This window comes from Podarcis liolepis (genome assembly GCF_965112155.1).
Source record: "Podarcis liolepis genome assembly, chromosome: 6".
Classification (NCBI taxonomy): domain Eukaryota; kingdom Metazoa; phylum Chordata; class Lepidosauria; order Squamata; family Lacertidae; genus Podarcis; species Podarcis liolepis.
Genome location: NC_139559.1, coordinates 14015926 through 14038995, shown reverse-complemented (window position 1 = coordinate 14038995; position 23070 = coordinate 14015926). Strand labels below are relative to the sequence as shown.

The 23070-nt window shown below is 43.6% G+C and overlaps 2 protein-coding genes and 1 long non-coding RNA gene across 4 annotated transcripts in view; 2 read left to right on the top strand and 1 right to left on the bottom strand.

Annotated features, from left to right (window-relative positions):
* The window catches only part of EDN3 (endothelin 3), a 527748-nt gene that overhangs the window by 98724 nt on the left and 405954 nt on the right, over positions 1-23070 (top strand). The gene's annotated exons all lie outside the window — the stretch shown is intronic.
* Positions 1-23070, top strand: part of GNAS (GNAS complex locus) — a 177698-nt gene that overhangs the window by 39355 nt on the left and 115273 nt on the right. The gene's annotated exons all lie outside the window — the stretch shown is intronic.
* Positions 983-21748, bottom strand: LOC310708968. The gene is made up of 2 exons (XR_014527270.1): positions 21595-21748; positions 983-1180 (listed from the first exon to the last, which is right to left on the bottom strand). It is a non-coding gene; the product is annotated as an uncharacterized lncRNA (long non-coding RNA).

The window sequence follows — 23070 nt, the reverse complement described above, 5'->3', positions numbered from 1 at the left end:
GGGAAGTATTTCAGGTCCTTCTCTAAAGTGGCATTTTGCTTCCCCCTAGTTTCCAGAGATCTCTATGTGGTTGCAACTGGACCCACAAAATGCTCCTGGCGCCTGGCTAATTTCTAACACTTCTTCAACTTGTGGAGTGAAACTGAGACATGGTTCAGGCACAGCTAATGCTCCCAGCCTCACTCTTCCGATAAATGTGTTTATATTAAACACAGAAGTAGAACACCTGAATAAGGCTGCTCTCTGGCTGCAGTCCTTTGTCTGGGTGGTGGTATGGAAGTCCTACTTGTGGCTCTTCAGTAGCTCATCCCACTGATAAATGTAAGTAAGAGAGATGCTACCCAGAGTGTCGGCATTATCACTTCAGTAAGTGTATGGTAAGGAAGAGAAAGAAGCTGCTTCATTCCAGCAAGCTGGTTTGGGCTCAGTATTCCCAACACAGACTGGCAGGAATTCGCAAGGATTTCAGACAGTCCTTCCTTGCCCTACCTGGAAACGCTGGAGACCTGGGACCTTTCGCGTGGAGACCACATGCTCTACCACTGAACTACGGGCTTTCCTGAAGTTAGCATTAGAATAAGCTGTTGCCCCTGCCATTTTCCTTTCACCTTATGCTTTTTAAAATTCATTTTGTCTTGTGCACACTGGACCAGTTAACAGAGGAGAGATCTGTCAGTGGCTATTTGCCGTGGATGGCTTCTTAGAAGTTGCCTCATGGTTTAGGCCAACCAAGCAGGGCTGTTGCCATTTTTTTAACTTCATGCTTTGATTATCTAAGGGCTGTTTTTATTCCTGAGGGTGTGAGGAAGTTGCTCAGTAGGGAGGGAAATTCCTTCTGCAAATGCTCAGAGGCATTTCTCTTCAAATATTTCTGAACTGCATTGAAGTATACAGGTCAATACTGGGCTGTATGCTGGAATGAAATGAAGCCCTGGGCAGAACACCATTTTCTTTGTGGTTTGGGTTGAGGTTTCGAGCAAGATTGAGGAAAGATAACACCACACTTTCTTCGGCTGCTGGCCTCTTCATACATAAAAGTCAACGCTTGATGTTGTTGAGTTCATCGAACAATAAGCATTGCTGTGAGAACCAGGCCAGTCGTCGTCGTCTTCTTCTTCTTCTTCTTCTTCTTCTTCTTCTTCTTCTTCTTCTTCTTCTTCGTCTTCGTCTTCTTCTTCTTCTTCTTCTTCTTCTTCTTCTTTAAAGAAAGAAGTTGTCTGCAAGGTTCAAAACAAAACAAAAGCCATATTTAAAGAAGGAAAATGCCAAGGTTGCTACAACAGTGGGAAGTGCACAGAAATCTGAAATCCGGAATCCTGAAAATGCCAATTTTCATTTCAGACACCCATTAAATTTCTATCCTTTTTTACAGTTGTGGATATTAGTTGGAAAACATTGTGGAACAAAATGCAAAAGGGGTTGAAAGCAAGCCTGATTGTAAAACGAAATCCAGGCTCTCTACTTTTCAGCTCTCCTCTGCCTGAGGTCCATGTATCATGGTCTCTCTCAGTTTGTTTATTTTTTATTGTAGGATAACCACAACTTGTTCCCCAAATAACAGCTTTCCTTCTGATGTGGCATGCTAGCCTTCCCCAATCTCAACCTCCAGGTGTTGTTGGACTACAACTCTCATCATCCCTATTGTCTCTGGTGAGTGCTAGGGGTGGGTTAACCCCGATATTGACATGCACTAGGTGCCTTCCAGTTTCATGGCATCATTTGATAGAAGACCTACCGGTACCGAATATCTGGCTTTGTGAGAGTGTTTGTGTCTTCAATATGTGTCTGGGAAATACGGGGTTAGATAGGGATGGGAGTACCTCTTCTATCTCAATGCTTGGTGGGGTGGAGAAGGTTGTGGCCCTATGGAGAGATGATTCCATCCTAAGATATTGTGTTCTTCCACATGGTTCCCCTTTCTCCATCCTTGGAGCTGCTGGTTCCTAGTTGCTCATATACCAGTCTGACTGTTACGTTACTGAATGTCAGTTCAGTTCATAATAAGACCTTGCTCACCCACAATTTGATAGTGGAAGAGGGAGCTGATCTATCACCAAGACCAGGGTGTGTTGCTCTTTCCCAGCTTTTTCCAATCAGGTACTTTTTTGCAGCATCAGCACAGACTGGAGGACCATGTTCTATGTGTTACTGCGGTCCATGATATATGTTCACCAGGAGACCTTTATATTTTGGGGCTAGCCTTGAGGACGTTCACCTGATGTTGCTCCAAAGAGATGCTGCTGGTCTATCAAGCACCCTGCTGCCCAGTAACCTCGCTGACCAAGCTGGTAGAGGCCGTCTCTGGCATGTTGTTGAAGAACCTTAGGACTATTGTCTTGGGGGATTTCAATATTCATGCTGAGACTGCTCTCACTGGGCTGGCTAGGTGTTCCGTGGCCTCCACGACAACCACGGAGCTATGTCAAGTGGTAACTGAGCCAATCCATAATGCAGGACATATCCTTGATTTGATCCTTGCTCCTGGTAAAGAGGTATATGGTCAGGAAATAATGGGTGTGTCTATGACCCTGTTGTCATTGTCAGACTACTTCCTGGTGAAGTCTAGGCTAATGGTGTCACCTGCAAAGGAGGGGGGCATTAGGATGACCTGCCCCCAGCGACTCCAATTGATTCCTGAATGCTTGGAGGGATTTTCTGGTGGAGAGAACTGGCGATCTTTTCAAGGCACTCATCTCACTATGGAGTAATGAGATGTGGAGGGCTATAGATATGATTGCTCCTGAGCACCCTCTCCAACACTGCTGAGCACATTCAGCTCCCTCATATCATGGGAAGCTGCATGCAGTGAAATAGGCCAGGCTAGAGCACAGCTGGCAGAAGTCCCACTGCAAAGATGACCAGACACATGCTAGAGCACATATGTATGCCTACTGTGAGATGGTGAAAGCAGCAAAGAAGGCTGACTTTGCTGCTTCCATTTCATCCTCGAGAAATAGGCCAACCAAGCTCTTCAGGACACCTCAGAGACCCTCTGTGAGTTGCCTGCTGGGCACTTGGAGAACAAAATTGTTTACCTCCATAGCAAGCTAGATGCGTGATTGAGGTAGTCCCAACTGAGGTTTCCAATGCTTCTCTATGTGCCTTCGAAGGTGGAAGCAAGGGAACGGGCTCCCCGGTTGCAGAATGCTGTCCCCAGAGAGGCTCACCTGGGACCATCATTACATGTCTTTAGATGACAGGCAAAAACATTCCTCTTTATCCAGGCCTTGACAGGTTGCTTGTGAGTATGTGCTCAACAATGTGCACTCTGGACCCTTGCCTTTTGTGGCTGATTAAAGCTAGCTGTGGTGCATGGCTGAGTGTATTCAGGACATTCAGAACACATCATTGCGTGAGTGGGTGATATTGGCCCCTTGAAGCTCAACCAGTGCTGGAAAAAACCCACCACCACCTGTCACCCCTTTTGGGGGCCAGGAACTTGAGCTAGTTGTGGCAGAGCAGCACCAGGTGTTCCTGGAGGAAACTGATTAAACTGGATTCAGACCCAGATTCAAGACCGAATCTGCCTTGGTCACCCTGATGGATGACCTCTGTCCTGAGAGTGAAGGAAGGGAGAGTAACCTGTTGCTCTTACTAGATATATCATCAGCTTTCAATATCATTGACCATTGCATCCTCCAGGACCATATACGGGAGATGGGTTTCGGGGGCACTGTTCTGCAGTGGTTCCAATGATATTTCCAGGGACAGTTCCAGAAGACAGCATTGGATGAGTGCTTCTGTGTTCTCAAGTCACATTGCTGTGCATGAAGCCATTGGGAGTGGTCATTAGGAGTTTTGGAGCAAGGTGTCATCAGGACACTGGTGATACCCACTACATTGCAGTGGTGCTCTTACTGGAGTATGTGGGCTGGGATTCAAGTCAGTTATCTGCAGCTGTTTCCACTCTCCTCCTCAAGAATCAGCTCCAATCCATCCTGCCTGGCAAGGCAACTGGGAGTGGGGTGGGCAGATAAATTGAACAGCCCTCTCTCCTGTCCAGTGCTCCTTACTGCCAGCAACAATAAAGCCAGGTCTGTGTCCTCTCCATATTAAACACGTTTTGGAAACACTGGCTTAATGAGAGACGTCGGAAAATTAGAATCGTTGAAGGCTGAGAAGGGAGATAATTCTTCTTCTTTGTATAGAAGGATAAGGAAAGTTGTGCATATATTCTCGGTGTTGGCTTGTGCCTGTTAAAAACTCTTCATGCTTTGGCAAACTGAAAAGAAAAGCACTTTACATTTTTCTCCTTAAACCTACTGAATCAGTGGAAATAACAATAAAACAGAGCAGTTAATTTTTTGTCATTTGGCATGGATGTTTATTTTATTCCATGAGTAACATTGATCTCAAAATCAGTAGAACGAGCGTTTTGGCACAGTGCGCTGGTTATTAAAGCCGTAGTGTCAGACTGAACTGCGAACATCTTGGTTTACATCTGCCCCGAATTTCAGATAACGGGACCTGAATGTTTTCAATTTCACGAGTCCCTTTTAAATATAGTTCTACTCAATTTAAATCTTTAGTGTGTGTGTATGTAAAGCACCCAAGAATTTCCTGAGAGTTACTGGAGACAATTCGAAAAAGAAGTTTGAAATGGATCCCAAAGAGTTTTGGGTTGCAAGTAGTGTAAATGTATGCCCATGGTTTATTTATTTATTTAACTGGTTTTCCGAGTGTGTCTTGAGTTTTAGAATATGCTATACTCCCTTACAGTCTCGATCTGCTTTTATGGAACAAAATGTGCAACCTTTAACCATAAGTTGCAGGGAATAAACTTTTGCTCTTGTTGTACTTATGTATGTTTTAGGCCAAAGAATATGAAATTGTATTAGCGTTGTCTAGAATCACTCTGGTGCACTGTATTTTAAAACTGTAGCTGGTCATTCTTCCTGGCTTGAATGACTGAAGGAAAATGTATGCTCAGAAGTATTTCCTACCTAATCGGAATACTTTTCATGAACCCACCAAGGAGGGTGAGGAAACACAGTGTACTGCGATATATCACTTGTGCTTATCTGCACCTAGTTGTGCCTTATTTGAAATCTGCGCTGTGCATCCCTCCTTCCAGTGGGAGATTCTGTAAATTATTTCTACAATGGCAACAGGGAGCTGGTTGAAGTGGAGGTCATTAAAGAGGAGGCACGTGTCAGTTCTGCATTTTCATCATATCCAAAGTGCTCCCATGGAGACACTTCTCCTGAATATTAACATCTATTAACACTATTTTGTCAAGTTCAAGACCTTGGCCAGGTATTGTGTTAGGTCCTCTCACTCAGACAGCCCCGGCTCTAGAAATCCAATAGCAGGGGCAGACTTTGGTCTTTCAAAGGAACTTATTTATGTATGCAGCTACAGTGACCCGGATTTTATAAGCAGAGAAATGGAAGGAAGGAGTAGTACTGACGAAAGAGGAGTGGCAGATAGACTTGATGGCATATGTGGAAATGGCCGAATTAACAAATAGAATTCGAGACTAAAAGAAAGAAAGATTTAAGAGAGAAAATTGGTGGAATATATGAAGAATTACTGTAAACATGAGCCACATTTGAATAATAGAAGCAGGAAAACGAATTAAAATGAAATGTGATATAGGGTCTACTTAAAGAGGGGTTGGGCTTTTTGAATACGCAGTTAGATAAGGAAAATTAAAGCGAACCATGGAAAAGAGGGGAAGGGCAGTCTACTTTGGTCTTTCAAATTTCAGCAGTGCCCCGTGCAAGGTCAAAATTTGCTGCCCCCTGCCTCTCTCCTTCTGTTTTGCTCAATCCAGTATGTTATAGTTGCAGTGCCCTGCAACGCCCCCTAGGCTCAGTGCCCAGTGAAGCGAATCCAGTCAATCTGCCCTAAATCTGCCTCTGATGATAGGAAAGCCCATAACAGTATTCACCACTCAAACTTCCTGATCCTGTTTTTGCTGTCGTATTTCCTAATATTTCTATATCTTCTTTCTGCATGTCATTCTGGGCAGGGGTTCTGCTAGGTTTTCTTGCGGCCCTATTTTGTGGGAACGGTTCAAGGGTGCATTGAAAGTCAGGATTGGACAGTTAAAGGCACTCTGTCCTCCTAGCACAACAAACCCACTTAAAAGAATGAGCTTCTTGCTGTTAGGAAAGTGATGGGGAAATCTCAATAAAGACTGGACATAGCCCGAACACTGTGCAAGTTTTGTGCTAGTGTATGCTGAATAAATGGATAATCTGGAGGAACCTTTAGGGCACAGGCTTAGGACAGATATTTACTTCTGGGAAAATTAAGACGGCTGGTAGCTAGGGACCCAACCGCAGTGGAATTTATTACTATTACATTATTATTTATTAAATTTGTATACCACCCTCCATGCGTAGATCTCGGAACAGGTCACAACATAAAAATACAAGATAAAATTTACAGTGTGCTCAACCAACCAGTATGATAGGTGTTATTAAAAAAATAAAAAATCCTTAAGGTTAACAATGGGGAGAAATACAATTCGTTTTGCATTTAAAGGCAAACCTGCCTAATTTGCACTTTTTGAAACAGTACGAAGACCAAAACAGGGCCATCCTTCAAAATCCGCACTTCTCTGAATTTTGCAGCGCGCTTCTCCAGCACAGCAGTGTGCACAAAAGTGCATAGAGTATGGGGAAATGTGCAGAAAATATGCATGCTGGTGAAAACAGCATACAAAACTGAATTAGAGTAGGGGAAATTGCTGTGCAAAACAAGCTGCCTGTATTGGGGAAATTTCATACCAAAATGTGTGTGTTAGGAGAAATTCACATCAAAAATGCTGATTAATTTTCATAAGGATTACTTCTTTTCTTTAATTGCAAACCGGTGTGAAAAACGGGGAGAACTAAAAAAAAGGGAGAGAAACTGAAATGGACAGATTCCCCCATCCCTTGGCCCCGTGCAAGAGACCCAGGGCTCAGGTACCTTAGTCACTCCTGGTTCTTGGTCGTGATGTTCTCGGCTGGATCAGCACCCCAGAGTCACCCCCAGCGGAGCCAGGCATTGTCTTCCGTGTGGTTTATGTCAGGCCAAGCTGGGGTGAGCCTGACAGCCTTGTGAATAACACAACCCTCTGTCAGAAAATCAGGATGTATCGAGCGAGCGCAGTGAAACAGTACCGAGGCTGCCTCTCCTGAAAGAATTTAATACGCTCGGTTTGCTGTCGTTGGCCTGCCTGGCGCCTGCACGGCTTCTGAGCCAGAAGTGTTCAGAAGTACCTTGTGGTGCTGTTAGTGGCTATCCTGGTGTTTATGCATTGATTTGGGGTTGCAGTAAAAACAGTTCTTTGATGGAAGGCTGGCCGAGTGGCCCAGGAGTAGAGAATGGGAGAGTTCTTCGCTTCAGACCAAAGTTTTCAAAAAAAGCATGGCTCGCTTTCTACCTCTAGTCCAGCTTGAACTCTCAGCCTCCTGTTTTGTTGTGTCCCTTAGTTCTTTTGTATTGATGCTGTGTCACATGTTCCCTGGCTCCTATTTATTTCTCCAGTTCATATCCCGTCTTTCCTCCCCAAAATATACATGCCCCCCCCATCTTTTTGTGCTTTTAACAACCCTGTGAGTTGGGTCAGGCTGAGAAATAGTGACTGGTCCACTGAGCTTCATGAGTGAGGGTGGATCTGAGGAACCCAAGTCCCCTGGTACAGACCCAACACACCCTGCCAGTTGTTTTCAGCAATTCTACCTTTTAGGGTAATCTTTCCACATCAGCTCATCTACTGAAAGACACCCAACATGGATGTCTGGTTTGCTGCAAAGGATTCTGGTACATGTCATTGGACTAAAATTTCCATCCTCGGTTCACCATGCTAGCTGGGGGGATGGAGTCCTGTGAAGGCTCCCCATCCCTGTTTGAAAGGAAACCGGCACCCGACGTGTAAGCTGTCTTTCAGAGAAACTTCTCTGCCATTACTGATGCTGTTGGTAAGTTTCTCTGGAAGCACTGGTAAGCGTGTGAGCCAGATGGTCCCTGTTATGTATTCAGTGGTCTGTGTTTGCCTGAGCTTGAGTCTGGACTAAGGATTCTGAGCCCCTGTGTTCTGATTTGATACATGATATCCAATCACAGAACATTTCAGGATTTGGGCCTCTGCCACTGGCCCTTAAACTCTGAGTTATGATTTGCAGCTTGGGAGTTTAGACAGCCAATCACGTTGGGAGTGGGAGTGGCCCAGGGCTTCAGAAATGTATATAAGCAGCTGCTTTGCCCCTGTTGTCCAGTACTGTTAGTTCAACAAAGGTTCTTGCTGTTATCACTGTGTCTTGCCTTCTGGGAACCCACCTACACTACAGTCCCCACCTCAACCATAGCCCAGTGTAAATGGGACAACAAACGGGCAACCCCTGCAACATCTGCAATATAATAAGTTGCAGGGTTTCAGCAGGAAGCTACAGGACATTTGCTGATTGGAAGCAAAATATTACATCCACTTCTGCAGCTGCAAACTATTGAAAGTAGCATTGTGTGTAACTGTTCCGACACCATCGTGTGCACAAATCATCATGAATGCACAATAAAAAAGACATAATCTGTAGGGACCCCGTATATAGAAAGTCCTTGTCTACACATAATTGTGTGATGCTTTGGGGAGAGCATGGATCGCACCTGTGAACTTACAGCTTTCTTGTAAGCTGGGGAAGGGGTGGAAGATTGCAGATGAAAGGTCTGGGGTTGGGGAATGAATCAAGGGGTGGGCATCTGATTTGGAGATAGTGCAGCAGCTACTGTCATAGTCAGAAACTCTAGGAGGAAGAGCAAGGTGCTGGGGGAAATTCTAGTAAGGAAGTTTAAAGTATACAGTGAAGGAGAATTAGCAGAGACCAGGAAATGTCAACGCTGAGCATTTAACAATACTCATATTTTGCAAAATATTGACTCTTTTAGGGAGCGATGGCAGGTCATGGTTTCAGAGTTACAGATACAGCCAACTCTCTATTAATAGACCTGCCTTTTCTGTTCCTTCATTCTTTTTTTAATTCCTTCTCTTCAGCTTTTGGTCTAAAAAGCAAACAAAACTATTTTTTGGCTTTTAAAATAATCCCGTAAAATGTCAGGCTCAAAAGACACAATCTCCTTTGAGGAAAGTTTGAGGCAGTTAATTGGCCATGTGTTCTGGAGTCTCCCAGAGCTGAGGGGGGGGGGAACTCCCCTGCATTTTGGGAACAGAGCCTGACTTGCAGCTTTGGGGTGGGATGGCAGAGCACATGGGAGCTTCTGCCTCGCCAAGAATGGATTTGTTGCCTCCCCAACGTGCTGCCCTCCAGATATTTTGTACCACATCTGCCAACAGCATTAGCCAGCATGGCCAAAGCTCAGAAATTATGGCAGCTATAGTCTTGCAGTATCTGGAGGTCGCCATGTTGGGTACCCTTGCGTATGATAGTTGCCTCTCCAGGCATGTGTTTTAAAAGGATGGTTTGAGCACCTGCAAGTGGAGTTGGCGTGTGTGTCTGTCTACACATGTCTTACAGGAGTTGCTATAATTTTGCCCACACTTGTAACAAACTTGCAGCAATTTCACAACGTGAGTAGTGCGCTCAGCAGCACTTTCCCAGCTTGTTGAAACATTTACTCACACAGGCTTCTGTGCTTTCTGCACGTTGGTAATTTGAACAGAGCGCAGTCCCTTGAGTGGCGAGTTTGGAATGGGGAAAAGCAACAAGCTTGCCGATGTGCCGCTTTTTTTGCAATTGAGCATTTGTGTATTTTTCTAGGGGGCTGAAATTCCTTCTTGCTCTTTGTCCAGGGGTGATAACAGCTGCACTAAAAATGAAAATGTCTCATCAGTTCCAGGCTCTGTTAACTTAAGACGACTCTGTTAACAACCCTCTTTGCAAAATTCCCTCAGGTCTTCATTTGGGAACTTTATCACAGTGGTACCTTGGGTTACATATGCTTCAGGTTACATACGTTTCAGGTTACAGACTCCGCTAACCCAGAACTTAAGAACTTTGCTTCAGGTTGAGAACAGAAATCGTGCTCTGGCAGCGCAGCGGCAGCGGCAGCGGCAGCAGGAGGCCCCATTAGCTAAAGTGGTGCTTCAGGTTTAGAACAGTTTCAGGTTAAGAACTGACCTCCAGAACAAATTAAGTTCTTAACCCGAGGTACCACTGTATTATTATTTTATCTCCCCACACGAAAAGGACTTTTGAAGGCCTGATTCACTCAATGACATGATCAGGCAATGACTTGTTTCCACTAAGGGAAAACCAGTGTGTCCTGTTGCAAGAGCATGGAAGCCATTTTGAGCACTGCAATCTCACATGATCTCACACTGCAATCTTGCCCCCTTCCATGCACTTTTTTCAGGGCCATGATTTCACATGGGGTCACATGGTCCGCCCAGAAGACGTGTGCCCGGTTTTTTGTCTGGACATGTCAAAGGGTATGGATACAGACAGGTTCACAGTCGCCCAGGGAGGTTCACAACAGAGTGGGGATTCAAACCCAGAACTCCCAGATCCTCATCCAGTAACTGGAACCACTCACACCAAAAAGACTCTCTAAATTCAGCTTAAAAAAATTCCTTCCAGTAGCACCTTAAAGACCAACTAAGTTAGTTCTTGGTATGAGCTTTCGTGTGCATGCACACTTCTTCAGATACACTGAAACAGAAGTTGCCAGATCCTTCTATATAGTGAGGAGGTGGGGAGGGGTATTACTCAGAAGGGTGGTGGGAATGGGAGATTGGCAGATAGCTGAGATGAGCCTGTTGACGACTCTTAACGACTGCAATAGGTCTTACAGGAAAAAGCAAGGGGTGAGAAGGTGAGAAATGGCTTAGTCATGTATAATGAGATAAGAATCCAATGTCTCTGTTCAGACCAGGTCTCTCCATGGTTTTAAGTTTGGTAATGAGTTGCAATTCAGCAGCTTCTCTTTCCAGTCTATTTCTGAAATTCCTTTGTAGTAAAACAGCTACTTTGAGATCTTGTATAGAATGTCCTGGGAGATTGAAGTATTCTCCTACTGGTTTCTCTGTTTTGTGATTCTTGATGTCAGATTTATGTCCGTTTATTCTTTGGCGTAAGGTTTGGCCTGTTTGTCCAATATAGAGAGCTGAAGGACACTGTTGGCATTTGATGGCATACACAATGTTAGACGATGAGCAATTAAACAGTCCCGAGATGGTATGTGTGATGTTGTTGGGGCCAGTAATGGTGTTATCCGGGTGTATGTGGCAGCAAAGTTGGCATCTGGGTTTATTGCAGGCTCTGGTGCCAGTGTCCGTGTTAAGTCTGGTTGTAGCATTATTGTGGGTTAGGAGTTGTTTAAGATTGGGTGGCTGTCTGTAGGCAATGAAAGGTCTTCCTCCCAGAATTTTTTTATTTTGACTATGGCAGACCAACACGGCTACCTATCTGCAACTAAATTCAGCTTGTTAAAATGATTGCCTGACACAACTTGGGGAAGGAGTATAGCTCAGTTGCGGAGCGTCTGCTTTGCTTGCAAAAGGTCCCAGAATCAATCCCAGTGACTGAATCGTGACACTAGGAAAAGGGACTGAAAGTCAGTGTAGACCAGGCTTCCTCAACCTCAGCCCTCCAGATGTTTTTGGCCTACAACTCCCATGATCCCTAGCTAGCAGGACCAGTGGTAAGGGATGATGGGAATTGTAGTCTTGAAACACCTGGAGGGCTGAGGTTGAGGAAGCCTGGTGTAGACAATACCGAGTTAAGGTGGACCAAGTGTCTGGTATAAAATGGGAGGGGGCGTATTGTTAATTTGTGTGTGTGTTATATTATTATAATATATAATATAATTAATATAATATAATATAAATATATTTCTTATTTTATAATTTATATATAAATTATATATATATATTTCTCGTTTTGTGTTTTTCTGTTGTCAGCTGGCCTAGGATCTTCAGATGAAAGGCAGTATACAAATTTAATAAGTAATAACAATATTTATCTATCTATTAAATTTGTATGCAGCCTTTCATCCACAGATCTCAAGGCGGTTCACAACAAAAAAATACAATACAAAAGCACAAAATACAATACACAATCTAAAAACAGGAACAAAAAACACAAACCAATCACTACTAGTAGTAATAATAATAATAATACTGTAATAATAAATACAGAAATAAATTAGCTTCATTTTCTTCTTATGTTTATCTCCATACTGGAAAGTATCTATTTATAAAGAGGGGGTTTTTAGGTTGCCTCTTAGAATGTAGGCCTCATAAGGTGGCTTATATAAATTAAAATTCCCAGCAAACAACTGGAATGAAAGCTTTTCTAGTGTGCCTCTTCAATGTAACATCTCCCCTCCCATTTTTGTCTGCACATAAGCAGTGCTTAGGGAGATCTAGTTTCTGATACCTTCTGATACCTTTTTATGCCGGGGGCACATTTGGATTTATAAGCAAAGGCCGTGGGCACCACCCTCTCTGGTCCTTTCTCTCCCCTTCACTTGCAGAGAGACAGAAAGAGAGAAAGCTTTTGAACGCACATTTCACTTTTTACAAGAGATCTGAGTAAAAGTCGGATCCAGTAGCCTTAGGGCAGATCCACACCAATCAGATAAAGCCCAAATGCAAATTAAAGCACAGGACTTCTCTCAAAGCATCCTGGAGACTGTTGTTTGTTAAGAGTGCTGGGAATTGTAGCTCTGCAAGGATGGAAACTACAACTCCCAGTAGTCGTGTGCTTTAAATGTGCATTGGATGTGCTTTAAAGGTATGGCGTGGGTCTGCCCAAAGAACATAAGAAGAGCCTACTGGATGAGGCCAATGACAAGCTACTCTCTTATATTCTCAAAGCTTTTCTATTATTTTTTAAAATAATTTTTATTAAGTTTTCCATTTAACAATCCAATCATATCACATTAACCATTCCAAACTATACCAATACATATCATAAAGTCCAAACATTTCCCCAAATTATAAATTTTTGTTGGGGCTTCCCATGCTTTGAGTTCAGTAGGGTCCAATCATCTCATCTTTCTGCTGCTTTTCCCATCTTTCAATCTTCTTGTTGTTATCCTTTTTCTCCTTAATAGCCCCTGAGTTGTTTCCACAGGCGAGTTAAAGTAAGCAATATTATGCTTCTGTGTGAACTTTGTAAGGCTCTCCCTTTTACTTAAAGCTGGTAAGTCTATATTCTTAAAGCTTTTCTCAATGCCTTTGCTTTTTAAGCTGTGAGGAGCATTTTATTTATGGGCAGCCATATAAATGCAATAAATAATACTAATAGCAATGAAGGTAATAATGAATGAGTAACGGTTGCATGTTTGTGCTGGAACACTATTGCTTTACATGCCCCTCCAAACAGTAAATCGTCATCTCCAGAAGAAGGAACAAGCTTTTCCTTTTTGCTGTACTACTACTATGAGCATATGTCACATCCTATGGCGAAACATAAGCAAAAGCTCAGTCAGTAGAGCATGAGGCCCTTAGTCTCAGGGTTGTGAGTTCGAGCCCCACATCGGGCGAAAGATTCCTGCAGGGCAGGGGGTTGGACTAGATGACCACCGTGGTCCCTTCAAACTCTACGATTCCATGATTCTATGAGTTTGGGTTAGGTTAGAAGGAGCTGGTATTGCTTTCAACAAGTGATACTTTTATGACTTTCAGAAACGCAGACCAGTGGCTCACTCCTTAAGCCAGGCATGCCCAAAGTCCATTTTGGGGGCCTAATCCTGCCCGCCGGTTGATTTAACCTGGCTCCCGTGGCAGTATATGGCCCGGGGTAAAGGTAAAGGGACCCATGACCATTAAGTCCAGTTGTGACCGACTCTGGGGTTGCGACGCTCATCTCGCTTTATTGGCCGAGGGAGCCGGAGTACAGCTTCCAGGTCATGTGGCCGGCACCCCTGCGCTTAAGCAAAGCATGGATGGAGTTTTTATTGTGGACTCATAAAAACACGTTACCTGTTCTTCTTTGAGACTAAAGCCCTACGCAGTGTGTTGCAGAGTCAGCATTAGAAACCTCTCGCCAGCTTCTAGACTTGAACCTGGATCCTGCTGGCACGCTACCAACTCGGCCTTATCACTGCCATAATGTTTATGAGTCCTGGTAGGTGAACTCCCAAGTTGCAGAGTTCAGGTAAACTCAAGGACCTTTCGGAGCCTAGTTACCAGAGTCTCCTGGGATGTCTTCACCTTTGGTGCCTTCAATGCTTTCTTGTATTGCCCTGTTCCCTTCCTTTCCTCTCCCTGCCCTCCCTCCGGCCCCGCAGTGCCCTTTCAACATTGCCCAGGCTGTCTCTTCTCGGCTGTTTTGGTTTTGTCCTTTTCCAAGGGCAGAGCCCAATGCTATGTTTTGTATATGGCGAAATTCCTTTGTCTGCAGACGCTGGTAAATATGAAATATGGTAACACAAAACTCTGATTTTCCGGTAGGTCTGTGGCAGCTGCAATTATAATCCAATAATAATACAATAAAAAAAACCTAATAGTGTTATGAGGTTTCTTTGGTGGTGGAAGGGGTAAACTGTATGCTTGAGCCCCCTTCTAATTCCTGGATTCAGCATGGATTCAATCCCTTGAATAGCCAGGCTAACCTCCCGGTGAAGTTATAGCCCTCTAAGTAGGGGCCATTAAGGTCACAAAGGAAGTGGCTCTGTGCCAGATGAAAGATGGGTAGGTCCCCCTCCCTCAACTCGCTGGTAGTTAACAAGACAAAGGCCAGAGGGAGCAGCTAGAAGGTAGAAGCAAGGCTGCAGGCTGGGCAGCTGGGAGACAGAGCCATGCCTGATTTCTGTTGGAATACAAGGCTGTGGCTATGGGAGAAGCAAGACTCTTTGGGGGTGTTAATGCTGTGAGCCCCTCCATCCTAGGCTCAGGTTGCATATATGTGTAAATAAGCCATATATCATAAAGATTCCACAGTCTGCGCTGTCCCTCACTCCAAGGAAACCAGGAACCCCTGGAGATTAGGGAGTGTGGCATTTGCCCTCCTAGGTGTATGACATCATACTGGGTTCGTAAGGAAAGGGTTAACTAATTGTAAAATGACTAACCAATGGGAACCCAAGGGGCGGAGTTACCTGTGTATAAGGTTTTAAGCCAGGGATGCGGGTGGCGCTGTGGGTTAAACCACAGAGCCTAGGACTTGCCGATCAGAAGGTTGGTGGTTTGAATCCCCGCGACGGGATGAGCTCCCATTGCTCGGTCCCTGCTCCTGCCAACCTAGCAGTTCGAAAGCACGTCAAAGTGCAAGTAGATAAATAGGTACCGCTCCGGCAGGAAGGTAAACGGCATTTCCGTGCGCTGCTCTGGTTCCCCAGAAAGCAGCTTAGTCATGCTGGCCACGTGACCCGGAAGCTGTACGCCGGCTCCCTCGGCCAATAAAGCAAGATGAGTGCCGCAACCCCAGAGTTGGTCACGACTGGACCTAATGGTCAGGGGTCCCTTTACCTTTAAGGTTTTAAGCACAGAGTTTTTTTTTTGGGGGGGGAGAGTTAGAGTTGTTGAGAAGACAGTCTGGAGTTAGAAGAGACAGAGAAGATAAGTCTGTGGGCTGGGCTAGTCTGGTGTGAGAGAGGGAGAGAATTTGTTAAGAGGAGTCTGTCAAACAGTTGAGATAATCAGTCAGAAGGTATTAGGAAGGTATAGGCCAGTAAAGAAACTAAAGTTAAGATCCTGACAGGAATATTATCTGAGAAATCATAAACTTGTTAATGTTTATAAAATAAACTTGTTTTTTTTGGTTCACTTTTAACAACTGTCTGGACTCAGTGTTTTACCAGAGAATAACAGGTTGATGGCAGCGGGGAAGTGGTGGCACGGGGATCAATAGACCGTTAAACGTCCGGGGACCCTGTGTGATCGCCACAAAAGGCATGCAACAATACCATGCATTTGTATAATGCTTTTGAAGTCTGCAAACTATGGCTTCAGAATCAGGAGCCTTTGCCCTCTGGGGTGGTTCCCTACCTCTTCTCTTGCTGCCTTTAATCATCAACATCATACGTGCACTAAAGATGTCCAGCTAAACATCTGGAATGACTTTCTGACAGCAAGAGCTGTTTGATAGTGGAAAGGCCTCCCTCGGGAGATTGTGGACTCTCCTTCCTTGGAGGTTTTTAAGCAGAGGTTGGATGGCCATCTGTCATGGATGCTTTAGCGGAGATTATTTCAATGCTGGGGGGAGGTTTGGACTCGATGACTTTCGGGGATCCCTTCCAACTCTTCTATGATTCTATAATGCTAGCTGTGGTTGACGCTAACCAGAGTTTACAGAGCCATTTCAGACGACCATTTTCTCCCTCCTTAATCCCTCCAATGCTACCTTTCCGCTCTCTGCTTAAACAAGCGGTTGGAGTTGCCATTTCTCTAATGGGTGCTTAGTAAAGGAAGGAAGATTTTGATCATTGCAACAGGATAGTGAACTTCCCCTTAGAGGAGTTTTGTACTTGATTAGTGGATTCTAACAGGTGCACACCTCAAATGCTCTGTGAGACTTTATATACAAGCTGAGGGCCTGGGCAAACTCTTTTTTCTCCCTCCTCTCATTGCAAAGAACACAGATCATGTCTGATCTCTTAATACTGGCCCAGCATGTATTCCACAGGTTCGTAAGTGCTGAGATGCTTTTCCATTCTTTCTGTTGAATGCTGCCCTTGGATTAACTTGGTTTTTCACTGATATCAGTATACTGCTGCTGGCTGATAAGTAAATAAAAAAAAATATGAAGCTGGTCTAAAGTTGCGAACTTCTGTTTTGACCCTGTTCCTGCGTCTTCAACAGCAACGAGCTCAGCAAGTGAAACTTTCCCCTTTGTGCCTGCAGAAAGTGCAGGGCCAAAGAAAAAAGGGTTGGCCAATCTACTTTGCTCCGATACTCTTTATTTTCTTTGATAAAGCTCTTATACAGAGGAGGAAAGAAAGAGATGGAGGATATTCATAAAATATTGACTTGCATACCTGTGTTGGGGCCCCAGGACTGCCATCTGTGGTGGGATGTGCTGGGTCCCAGAAGCTGCCTGAGGACGGCAGGTTCTGATGCCAACATTGCACATCTAGCGTGGTCAGTAGTCAAGGAAGAGGGGAGTTGTAGTTTGGCAGCGCCTGGAGGGCCACAGTTTCCCTTATTCTGGACGCCTTATTCAAAACGTATGCACAGAGCTTGTTATGTACTGAGTTGAATAGGATTCACAATGCAGCAGTCTGATTGGTCCTAGAACAATAGGATTCAGAATGCAGCAGTCTGATTGGTCCTAGAACAATAGGATTCAGAATGCAGCAGTCTGATTGGTCCTAGAATAATGCAGCAGTATGATTGGTTTGCAGGAGCCACCCAATCCAGCTCCAGATGGAAGTGAATCCACAACCTGATTGGCCTACAGGAGAATCCTGGAATTAGCCAATCACGTGGGACCCATTGTGTAAATAATGTATATAAAGCAGATACTTTAAGGGGACTTTCATTCCTCCTCAGGACCCAGCGTACACAAAGAATTTTGGGGCAGGCCCAGCATGGGTACCCGCCACAGTCACCAGGGTCACTGGCCCTCTGTCGTACGAGGTGCTAACGGATGGGGGGCAATGCTGGCGCCGCCACTGCGACCAGATATGGCGATGATTCCCAGGAGAAAACCAGGAGGAGGACAGGTCGGAGTTCTAGGCCCAGAGTTGAGCTTCTGGTCCCCCTTCCTTACAAAATGTGAGAAAGCTGCAAGAACAACAAGCAACTTATTGGTGGGAGACAAAAAGTGAGTCCAGGTGTACACTGAATACGGGCTGCAGCCATATCACTTGACAGGTGCTCTCTCCATAATAAGCATGTGTTGAAAGGGAAAGGTGGAGCAAAACCGGACTGTTACTGATTTTTGGCTGCCAGAAGGCAGGCTGAAGGCTGCTCCAGGATAATGGTTTTATTTTATTGCATGCCGCTTCGGTCACTTTTGATTTTGAAGCAGCAGATAAAATTGCAAGTAAGATAAATAAATGAAGCGCGCAGGAACCGAACTCGAAGTCTTGCCACACACAAATCCAAGCCTGGCCTGGCTAAGCTTTGTTTGTCTCAGCAGCCTGATGTGGAAGGGAGAAAGGAGAGCCTTTTTTCCTTGTTGCTGTTGTTAAAACAATTAGGAGTCAGAATCCTTGCTGATCTACTGCAAATCACTCAGATCTATCACTATATTGCCTTCTGGTCACTAACTGCTCTACAATGGCAGACTTGATTGCCAGCTTTGCCAATCCTGAGATTGAAAACTCCACAGGCCTTTCCTCCCTTCCCTCCCCGCTTTTGCTGCAAAGTTTTGTACAAATTAGAAAGTGTGATAGTTGTTGCTACTAGGCCCACAAGCTGAGGTTGATTAATTGTGGGCAGCAGTTTTAATGGAGAAGGTCAAATTTGAATTGGTGAGGCTGAAAGATAAGGGCACAATTATGTTCTGAAGCAGACGCCTCTTATTGGTGTTTTGGTGATAACGCCATTTTATTTAACTTCAGTCAGTTAATCAACTGTTTAAAAGGGAAAGGTGATTAATCAGCTATGGTTGCAGTCCTGAACATATTTACTAGAAAGTAAGCCCCATTGAATAATGTAGGGTTTTCTTCCAAGTAGAATGTATAGGATTTCCCTCTTAATCAGCTGACTGCCCTAATTATTACACTGTTACCTTATCACATGTGCTTTAAAGGGGGGGAAAGAGCTTGAAAATAACAACAACAACAACAACAACAACAACAACAACAGCAACAAATCCCCAACCAAGGGCTAATATGCCAGGATGTAGTACAATATTGCTGCACTTGACTCCTTTGGGAGGAAAAATGGACCATTTATTATTATTATTATTATTATTATTATTATTATTATTATTATTATTATTATTACAGCACTACTACCAAAGGCTTTGCTGCTGGATCAAAATGCTTGCGCATTAAATCCCGTTCATATTTTCACTTGAGGAGGATATTTTGGGGAATAATTTTTGTGCGTGGAATAATTCAGTTCCAACTTCATCTTCTACAAAATTGACAAATATTCTTCTTGTGGGGTGGGAAAGTCTGGTGAGCTTGGGAGCTGCATTTCTTAATTGAAATAAGGTGACCTGGAAGGAGACTGGGGTGCCGTACGTACACTTACTATGGTTGTTGTGACAGGAATGTTCACACAGTTAGAAATGCCTCCTAACCAGCTGAAAGAATGAGGATGCATAAACTGAGGGTCTAATAAACACTTTCCAATGTGGGCAGCTGCTTTGGGAAGCATTCCAAATGCCTGATGTGCTTAACACCCCTAAGCAGACCCCCCATTAATGTTTATTACTGTGATATCAGCATGCTTATCAAAGGCTGTCCAAGTGCCTTCAATCTCGTTGGCAAAATCCCTTCTCTCTGCCGCCACCTTCCTCCCTCCTGTCTGAACACTTAGCACAGCATTCCTCAAGGAAGCTGCGAAAGGACAACTGGATAATGTAATAATTATGCAGCCACAAAGGAGATACACAGTAGGATTTGAGGCGGGGGACTTGCAGGTTCGGTTTCTTTTCCTTGGCATTATTTGGGCTCCCTGGAAACAACTGCATTGTTTTCCAGCAGAGAACAGGCTTTGATACTGCTAAAATATGCCGTGGACTAATCTGGACTCAATTCAGTTTTGAAACTTGTTTATCCCGGTGATGTGCTGTTTCTACCACCACCCCGTTGTTTACATCATTTTGAAATAAACAGCAATAGAAATAATGAATGTATTCAAAGAGGAAGGGCGTAGGAATAACTGGTAGCAAGCAAGGAGGGTGACGAGACTCTCCATTTCATTTTTAGTGTTCTTAAACTTGCAATTGGTTATTAGATTTTTACATTCCCAGACAGACAATACTTTTTTATCCAAGTCACACAGCAAGAAAATGCCTGGAACACTTGATAAAATCAGAAAAACAAAAGAACCAGAACTGAACTATTGTGAGACTGGGAGTAACGGCCAGTTTCTTCTTGAGCACAACACAGCAACTGTTATTTATGCAAAAAGGTATAACTTTAAATAAGGTGTATGTAGAAGCTACTTTCTGTGATCTGGCTATTATTTTAAAGCTCAAGCCACATGGATTATGAAACTAATACACAGTGCTTGTTTTGCAAAAAAAAGTTTAAGCGTACTCTCGTTTTCCCACTCATATTGAAACACCGTCCCTAAATGAAGCCAAACTTAGAGTCACAAAATGTTTAGGGGTATGTGTACCCCTGCGTCCCCCCAGAAAAAAAGCACTGCTAATAGGTAAATGCATGCAATCTGGAAACAGTTAGGTATTTCCACTGAAGTCAATGTGACTTTAGGGCTATTCACACATTCCTGTACCTTCAGTGAGTGCACAATCTGTATTTACAAATAGTTGAGCTGTAAACATGTACAGTTCTTCATATGCAATGTTCAGTGAGTGTACAGATAGTGTCCCTGCGTACACAATAGTCATAGAATCACAGAACCGCGCAGCGGGAAGGGACCCAAGGGCCATCTAGTCCAGCCCCCTGCAATGCAGGAATCTCTGCTAAAGCATCCACGACAGATGGCCAAAATCAGTAAGCTGTACAAATCAATAAGCGTATACTCTTTCACACCAGCCCTTGTACAAATGCAAAGATGGTTTGCACCTATGTTCAGCGTAATGTATGAACAAGTCTTTTGTGAGGGTGGTCTCCTGGGGGGCAGACTAGCAGGTCTACAGCTATAAGCTGGACTCTCTGGCAATCTGCAGCAACCTACGAGTTTCTCAGACTTGGGGGCCGTTATTGGTTCCTGATGGGAGCCTGATGAGGCAAAAAGCTACCACACTATTTGCAGCAGTGTCAATACAGGGTGGTCAAGGTAGAGTTTGCAGCCCCCCCCCCCAGCCTGCAAATTGCCCTGGTGGCATCTAAAGCATTTCCTGCAAGCGTAAATCCTGTTGATTTCACTAGAATGCTGACATGCACCTTAACCTGTATCGCTCTCTGTGTTGGATTCCTTAAATATCTGCATTAACTCTAAAGGCTATGTTCAGAACAGTAACAGGAAGAAACCCCCTACTGATTACCATATTTCTTCTTTTCCGCCCCATTTGTGAGGTGTTGCCATGACTTGACAACTGAAAGTCACTTACAAAGCTGAAAGTGAAGCTTAGAATCCTGCAGAGGAGCTGATCTCTTGCAGAAAGTTGTCAACCGGCTGGCTCAACCCTCACAAAACTTGCCTCCTTTCTGTGATTATCCTGCATTTTGTTATCTCCTGGTTTATTGCTCGTTTGAGCCTGAACACTAAGCAGAAAGGGTGCAATTTAGATCAAAGGGACATTTAACAGATTTGCTTAATATCAGTATTTATATATAAAGATGGAAACCTCATTTTAAAAATACTGTTAAATTAACGTGCGGAGCTGGTAACAAATATATCTAAAAGCTGTTTGAAAGCTCAGTTCAAAAACAATTAGCCAGATGATCTAAACTGCCTGGATTATTTACACCAAATACGGCATATCTCGCTGCTTTCTCTATGAACTCAGCGGCAACTCAGCGCAGGGTAAAAAAAAAACATCTTTTAAAACTTTTGAGAGTGAGCCAAAGCAAATGGTTATTTTGCAAACTGCATTTTCCTCCCACAAAAGCTTAAAAACAAGCTACATATTATCCCTTATTACATCCCCTTCCTAATGCATTTTTTACCTGCTTCCAATCAGAAGGTAGTAGCATTTTTGTATCGGTTGCAGGGACCTTGCTATACAAATTGACCATCTGCAATTAATTCGCACTGTATAAATAGTTTTGAAGACTGAATAGTTTGCATTCCGAATGGAACAGTCTATTTTTAGCTCTTGGAGCTGGCTTGTTTTGTGTTCTCTGTAGAAGCAGGAACATTCTCTTTTCTTTCTTTTTTTTAAGTGCTTTTTTTGTTGGTGCTTAATTAACTCAAAAGAAATCATAATCAGAGAAGACAACAGGAAGAGAAATCCAAATAATATTAAAATTTCTGCGAGAAGCTGAAGATGGCTGTAACACAAGAAAAAAGTCTCCGGAGAGAACAGTTTTTGCAAAGTTGTTTTTCCTACCCCTTCGCGCATTATATAAGTGCCTGTTTCTCTTGTACCTATTGATTACAGAGAAGGCTGGCTTGTAAGAGGTGTGGCAAAACGCTGGATAAGAGAATCTTGAATACAGCAAGGGCTATTCAAGAGAGAGTTATATCTGGAAAACTTTGCGATAACAATGCGGGGTTAGAAACAGAGGCAAGGCATATGCAAATATTTGACAGCATTACTTTTCCTTTAAATTACTTTGTGAGGATTTAAGAGTTGTTTATCTTCCACGCAGGGGAGCCAGCCCCCACCCACAAATGGTATACTGCCTGTGATTTATTTCTCAAGAGAACCCCATCTCTGACATGTGCTGGAGCGACAACTGTCAAACACTTAAAATGGGCCCGTGCAAACAAAAACAAACAAACAAACAAAACCCTTTGCATAAAAACAAAAGGTCATTGTTTGGCCATTACATTACTGTGTAGTTTTTTAAAAGGTGTATAAAAAAGTAACCCCAGTACTTTTATATATATACGTATATATAATGCTATCAATTTAAGTTTGGATATAGCAAATTGCAGGCCTCTGGACCTTGCTGTAAATTTTGCTCTCTCGTGAAATCTCCATTTTGCCTCACAGGCTCCTCTCCTTACATCTTACACTCGTGGTATCATCTTACCTATGTCTCTCTTATTTTTTTCCAGATTCTCTAGGTAACCAGGAAGTATAATATCATCACACAAATGCAATTTTCATTCTATTTCATATGCTTTCAGTTTTATAGGAAATACATCCCTAATTAGCAGATACTAATGGCATGATTTGGTTTTGGCCAATCCTTGGGATCTCCTCAGTATTTGAACAGTCTAATAATCATCCCTGGAAAAATGTGTGGGTATGCAAAGCCCACGTAATTTCCCCTCATCTTTGCAAGCCCAGGATCGTTTCACATAGGCCTTTCATGAGCATTGCTTAAAAGCTGTACCAGTAAAGTCTTTGTATGTTAAACCCTGACCCAAGAGTTCTCCAACCCACCCCAGACGATTGGAGAAAGTAACAAATGCATTATTTCCATTTGTTCTGACCACTCAGATATGTTAGTGGACTAGAGAAAGGAGTAACA